The sequence below is a fragment of the Podarcis filfolensis genome, assembly GCF_964270895.1.
Source record: "Podarcis filfolensis genome assembly, chromosome: 3".
NCBI classification, from domain to species: Eukaryota; Metazoa; Chordata; class Lepidosauria; order Squamata; family Lacertidae; genus Podarcis; species Podarcis filfolensis.
Window position 1 is genome coordinate 84,518,067 of NC_139606.1, and position 7,688 is coordinate 84,525,754.

Here is a 7,688-nt window from a genome sequence, read left to right on the forward strand (position 1 = left end):
CGGGAAGAGTCAGGGTATCTAGATGCGAAAGAGGACTAACTTCTTGCACCTTTAGTAGCTTGGATTGAGTCAGACCAACGGTCTATCTAGCTGAGTATTGTTTCTACATTTGACTGGCAGCGGCTGTCTAAGGTCTCAGGCAAGGGCTCCCCAGCCCTACTTGGTGATGCTGGGGATTGAACTCAGGACGTTCTGCATGCAAAGGAGATGCTCTAGTCTAGCGCTGAGCTTAGGCCTTCCGTTGCTACAGCAGGTGCAGCGTGCTATGCTGAAATCTCCTTTTCTGCACACCTATCAGAGCTGCAGTAGCCCCGTCCCCTTTGTACCTGATCACCTTAGAAAGGAGAGGACTAATTGGGGTTCCCACCTTCAGTGGAGGGAGACAGCCATTGGTGGGGTGGGGGTTGCTTGCCCCCTTCCTTGGAATCCTAAATAAATCCTATTTATTTTGAAGCACACAGGCACACTCACAGCCAGCTAGTCTCAAATTGAGGCGGACTTCCAGACTCCAACTTTGCCTTTTTCTCAAGGAGAGCCTTCCTGGGCCAGCAGGCAGCTCAGCTGGACTCTGCTGGTTCTGATCAAATGCTGCTGCTTCTGTACAAGTTGCAAGATTAGGAAACCCTGGAAATGCAATGATAATATAAACAAAGGAGTTGTGTTGCCTTTTTGTGTTTAGGTGAGGAGCCTGGGGGTGCTGCTATATCCAGCTGTGCTTTTTTGACGGGCAGGTAGTGAGGGTGGCCAAGAATAGAAACCAAAAGTGCTGGCAAGGTTCTCGGGAAATGAAAACCCAGTTCTTGGAAATCAGAGGAAGAGAGTGGTATTTAACTAAGTTTTGCTGAGAATAGACACACTGAAATGGATTAACATGGCTAAGGTAGTCCCATTAATTTCCACAGGTTGGCTCTGAGTAAAACTTAGTTGAATACCACCCTTTGTGCTACTGTTTCGATCGGTTAAAGGTGGGCATAAAGGCAGAAGGATTTTCTTAATGAGGTTGCTAGGAAGAGAAAGCAAATAATCTTAAGAGTTCCACTGTAGAGTTGGAAGAGAATGCAAGGGTCATTTAGTCCAACTCGCTGCAATGCAGGAATCACAGCTAAAGAATCCCAGGCAGACTGAATCCCTCTTCAGAAACCTCTAATGAACCATCTTCTGAGGTAGTCTGTTCCACTGCTGAACAGTTCTTACCGTCAGAGAGTTCTTCCTAATATTTAGTTGGAAGCTCCTAAAGACCTACCCCAAGGAGAAAATTATAAAATAAGTTATTTACCGTTTTGGTCAAGACCCTCAAGGACTCGACTTTTTGTGGAAAGAATGATCCACTTTGTATTATATTTTCCCTTATGTTGTGGACTGACAAGCATTCACAAAAAAAGTCTGACTGGTTTCAGATTCCTGCATTGCAGAGGTTTGGACTAAATGACTCTTGAGATCCCTTCCAACTCTACAATTCTATGATTCTATGAGGATCCTGGAGGACAGAGCTGGCCTAGCAAACTCAGTTCCCCTTCCTGATCTGTAAGAATGCAAATAATAAGGGCCTGCCTACCACACGTTTCCCTTTCTATTTTTAAGAATGAAAATGTTGCAATGAGCTTTAGACTAGAGAAGACTGCTGTGGACCAGCAGATGGCGCCTCATCCTAGAGCAAGAGACAAATTCACCCATAGCCACACGTGTCGAAAACTGCTTGGTCTGTGTAAGTGGCTGCTTGTTTGGCAGTAACTAGAACGCAGGGTATTAATACCATAGTAAACGCTTATTGTGAATGTTTCAAACAACACAGCTGTTAAGATATTGCAATGCAGGGCAGTATGACCAAATCACCAAATGTGCTCATCATATACCATTGTAAGGAAAGATATAATGGGCGTTATTTTTTGTGCAAGGAGAATGACTTCTACTTGTGCAACAGGACTTCATCTCCCCACTCTCCTCCTTCCATGCACACTCTGTGCCATGCTCAAATCTGCTCTAAAGGGTTGGGGGAACCCTAGAACAAATTTAGGGGGGCTTCAGGGAGGGAAAAGAGAGGAGTAACATTCCATTGTGCAAGGAAAAATCCTTGTGCTGATGGAGGTTCGCATTAGTTCTGTATGGATGAAATGCAAATAATATAACCACAAAATACCACCAACATTATACTGCCAGGGTATCAACTTCTGTTTAGCTGCACCTGTTGTATGCTGAGAGTAGTAATCTTACTGAGAGTAGGTAATCTTTCTGGGAGAGAGGGGGGAAACAAACTCTCTGAGGTAGATTAATGTTCCACTAATCCATGTCTAGGTTTTTCCCCTTTTACTGTTCCTTCTGGGAACTGATGTGAGTTATTCAAGTGGGAAGGAAGTTATCTCCAGGATGTGCCTTAAGCAACCTGGAACCAGCATTTTACCTTTTGCTTACACCCAATGTCTTTGAACTACTTCATGCCACACTGTTGTGTGATCATCACTCTTCAGGATGATATAGCTGACAGAAGTGAGAACAATGTGTCACCCAACTGTTGTGTCCCCAAACCCTCGGTTCTGCTATGGGGGCTGTTGGGGTGCAACTCTCAGCTTGCATGCCACACAATATGAAACACAGGCATCCTTTGGACATCACAGAACACTGGTGCACAAGTCTTGCAACATCTGTAGCAGTACTACCTGGGCTGCAAGTACACCTTGCCTGTGATGTCAGAAGGATGTCAGGAGATACTGACATTGGATTCTACACTGTTTCCTTGGCACCAGCCAGCAAGGGCCTTGGATCTCTGCTGTGACAAGGGATCCTGGGGTGCGTCTTATGGCCTGTGTGACATGCTCAGCCTCTTATCAGCAAAATGTTCTGCAAAGCAAAAATCCCATGGACGAACCAGCCACTGTAGTGAAGAATTGGGCATGTCCCATGTCTACCCATGGGTGGGTTTATATTTAGTAGCTCTGTCCCCTCTTTACCTACCAAGCCCAGATATCTCATATGGTTGGTTCTTCTCTAAAACCCATGGGAAGTTCTTAACATTTAGGTCTTCGTAAAGGGTCAAGAAGAGTCGGACACGACTAAACGACTAAGCAACAACAAAGGGTCAAGAAATATAAGGGAAGCAGGGGTACCGAGCTCTGGAATGCAGAGGCTGCTTTAGTAAAGAAAGGTAGACACATCTGTTTCTTGAAAGAATAAACCAGATGAAAAGGAATGAGAAGCCGTGGATATAGCAGGCAGCTATCCCTGGAGGTAAAGGACTTGGCTAGGCCAAATCGCACCACGGCTCCATGAATAAATGATGTGCTGTGCTGGGTTACCCAGGTAACCAGCTGTTTCTGGTGCTAATGCCATTTAGAGGCCTTTCAGCATTGGTGTTTTTTCTCCAACATGTTTATTTTCTGCTAACCACATTTACTGCAGTGGTCCCATAGGAGGGTGGAAAGAGGCTATGGGTAGATCCCATAGGCCAGATCTGCCTTTAGAGAACACCGGATATTGATTTAATATGCTTTGCAGCTCAGCAATGGGGATTCAAGAACATTATATTCTAGCTGGCCTAGCTAGTATGTTCGTTGATCACTCATTTAAGATCCATAGAGGTAGTGTTAACAAGTTGGGACCCAGGTCCCTTAAGGACTTCCCACTCCCATATGAGCTTGCCCCATAAATTTAAGAATCACGAAGGATCCTTTTCCAGGTCCCAATTCCTGTCAGAGGTGAAGCAAGTGGTGGACTGATATAGGGCCTTTTTTGGTTGTGGCACCTCAGCTTTGGAAATCTCTCTCTAGGAAGGATTAGACCAGGCATCAAATTTAATTTCATGATGCTCGCCACACTTCTCTGATCAGGCAGAAGTTCCAGTGTGAAAGTAGCTACCCAACAACAGCCAAGGTCCCCTGCTCTCACATCAGATCTTCAGGGTGACAGTGAGGACTCTAAGATACAGAGCCTAAACTTAGGTGAACTAGATGGGTCATTGCATGATTCACTCTAGGCTCTTATGTTCATAGCTGTGGTGATGTAGCAGGGTGGGGAGAGGCACATCTGGAAAGTAGCAGTCCCTCAGATGTCGGTGTTTGTTTGTGGGTAATTCTTTGTTACCACCACAACCACCTATCCTTCTGTTGTTTTCCTGCTAGGCTCAAAAGCTAGTTTCAACCAGTAGCATCTGCTAATGGTGTTATTTCCCCATAGTTTTGATTGTATAGAGATGATGATGTATAGAGATTTGATTGTATACGCTGCTTAGGAACTGGTAGAAATTCCTATACAGTAGGTGTGCCCTTAATCTGTAACACAAGGATCTGATAAGCTATTATAAGATTATTGCTACCAACAAAGAGCCCCATCTACAAAGCTCAGGGTCCAATTAGGTTTTGCATTTCTGTTTGCATAACAAATGGCCTCAAAGCTGGCAAGTATAGCTTGACAAGGAGTGAGATGCATCTATTAAAGCAAGTGCCAGAGCATATCGTCATGCAATTCGGCAAGAACATGTGTGAGAGTGTTACTAGGGAGACGATGGAACATATGAAACAGTATAAAACCTGTTTCATATTACAGCACATAAGACACAGATATTCAGGGCAGTTAACTGCTTTTTCTTTCTATAAGAGATCTCAGTAAGGGGTCTGTTGGTATGGGGGAAGGGATTCATCATAAAGTCCTGTTCCTTCAGCATGGGCTCATATTTAGGATTGTGCTAACCATTCAAAGAGGGACGCAGGTGGCGCTGTGGGTTAAACCACAGAGCCCAGGACTTGCTGATCAGAAGGTCGGCGGTTCGAATCCCCGCAATGGGGTGAGCTCCCGTTGCTTGGTCCCTGCTCCTGCCAACCTAGCAGTTTGAAAGCATATCAAAGTGCAAGTAGATAAATAGGTACCGTTCCGGCAGGAAGGTAAACAGCGTTTCCGTGTGCTGCTCTGGTTCGCCAGAAGCGGCTTAGTCATGCTGGCCACATGACCCGGAAGCTGTGCGCCAGCTCCCTCAGCCAAAAAGCGAGATGAGCACCGCAACCCCAGAGTCGGCCATGACTGGACCTAATGGTCAGGGTTCCCTTTACCTTTACCTAACCATTCAAAGTGCATTCAAGTGACCAGATTATGGTCCCCAGGCTAACTTTACACAGGATGTTTGTCAGGGAGACACCAGTATGGCAGCTGGTGCCCACTGGGGCTGATGAGGCAGAACGCAAGGTAGGCAACAGTAGGTGGGGCCAGAGCCAATGGCAGGCAGAGTCAATTAATTCTAGTTTTCTCCCCACCCTCCTCCTCCTGAGTTCTACACACCATATATTTAAAGCTCATGGCTTCTCCCAAAGAATTGTAGTTTAACCCTCACAGAGCTGCTGTTGGACTACAGTTCCAATCATCCCTGATCAATGTCCATGCTGTCTGGGGCTGATGGGAGTTGGAGTTCAACAGCATCTGGAGGATCACAGGTTTCCCCACATGTGGAGGGCACCTGTGAATGACAGGAAGGGACAGTGGCAAGGAGCTGGAAATTCGATATAAGGAGGGACAATGCCATCAAAGCACTTCAGAAATGTTAGTGCGATGGGTAATTGCAATGGGATTTCCACTTTCGCTGTGTTTTCAGACACAAAGCATGTTTCCCCAAGCCACCGAAACTGAAACAGTACAATATTTCAATAACAACAAATCCATTTTTTTAAAATGCACACAAACAAATGTGAATTATTTAAAATATGGAGATTCTAGGGAAGCTTCTCATGCAGACAGCTTAGCAAATGAACCCTGCCCAGCTGTCCTCATTTCTCAGTCTCAGTTTGTGCGCAAGTGATTTCATCTCAGGGTGCTTAAGGACAAAGCCTGTTCCTCTTTCTTGCAGAGGATCCAGGCTGCGTCTGCCTAGGTGAAGCAGAGCAGCTTTGTGGCAGGCTGTGAAATTCAGAATATGCTCCTCCAGCTTGCTACTGTTCCCATGGAAACGCTGGGAAGGCAGAGATGAAGTCAAGCCCCTCCTTCCTTATAATGGTGAGATTGCCTGTAAAGGGAACAAAAATGCAGGAGGTTATATTGGTTGATTTGAAGAAGAAATACTTACAGGGACATTGTCATTACACTTTTAGTAAGAATCTTTTTTTTTAAAAAAAAGATCCCAGTGAGCTAGCTTCTGAGTTTCACAGGAGTCTATTCCTCAGGCTTCCTGTTAAAAAAAAAGTAACACAAGAGGGAGGGAGAGAAAAAGATATTGCTGGTGTAGGGCATGGCAGAAACCCTGCCTACCATCTGCAATAATCCTGAAATGATACTTCTGGAAGCTCTTTGCTGCATTTTGTTAGCTTACAATCAGTGGAAAAGATCTCAGGTTGCTGTGGAGGAAGGAGAGAAGGAAAAAACTCCTGCCTGTTGCTGGGTAACTGGATTGACACTCCCTCACATTGGGATTCACACCCCTTTTAAAAAGAATGCTGTGCAGAGGAACAGTATTTACATCCAGATGTGCCCTGGTCTCCCCCCCCCCCCACCGTCTCCTTCCCAGTCCCCTTGCAATGAGCTTCCCTTTTAACCAAAAGAGACCCCTGAAAGTTAGGTCCAGTCGTGGCCGACTCTGGGGTTGCGGCGCTCATCTCGCTTTATTGGCCGAGGGAGCCGGCGTACAGCTTCCGGGTCATGTGGCCAGCATGACTAAGCCGCTTCTGGAGAACCAGAGCAGGGCACAGAAATGCCATTTACCTTCCCGCCGGAGTGGTACCTATTTATCTATGTGTACTTTGACGTGCTTTCGAACTGCTAGGTTGGCAGGAGCAGGGACCGAGCAACGGGAGCTCACCCCATCACGGGGATTCGAACTGCAGACCTTCTGATTGGCAAGCCCTAGGCTCTGTGGTTTAATCCACAGCGCCACCCATGTCCCTTAGTGGCACCTTAGAGACCAACTAAGTTTGTTCTGGGTTTAAGCTTTCATGTGCATGCACACGTCTTCAGATACACTGAAACAGAAGTCACCAGACCCTTATATATAGTGGGAGGGTGGGGTTTTTCTCAGGAGGATAGTAGGAGATGGGTGATTGATTCAGTGGGTATGGTAAACCTGTTGACGATTGTTAATGACTGCAATTAGTCCTACAGGAAAAAGGAAGGGATAGTATGCAGAGGATTAGCATATGTAATGAGACAGGAAGAAGAGCCCTGCCGCTGCTGCAACAACAACCAACCAGATGCATACATGGGGAATTGCAAAATTGGGTGAGACTGGTTTCATTGAAACAGTTCATGAAACAGAAACCACCACTACTCCAGTTATGGCACAGTACATCTTAAGTAACACTAGAGTAACTTCAGACATTACATGAGACCAGTGGTGCCATCATGGCAGAACGTGGGGGCACAAGTCCAGGGCTGCACTAGAGGGAATAAGTTGGAGGTCCCCAAATACAGAAGTGGAATCTGGCTTAACCCATTTTGGAGTAAGACTCATTCACCTTTAAAATGGGGAGACCCTAAAGACCATTCCAAACCTAAAATTGCCTAACTGCTTGATACATGGGAACATAATATGCAAGGAACCCACTCTTCCTATTGCTTTGTGACGACTTATCACCAGAAAACACAGCCTTTGCATCCTGCCAACTTGGGAGATGTGCAAGCTGGACAGGAAGTGCAGGGAATCTGCTTATCCGCTTCCTCAATGCCGAGCTTGCATTCTAAGCCACCGTAATCAAATTTCACGCTGGTGTGCTTATGTCAAA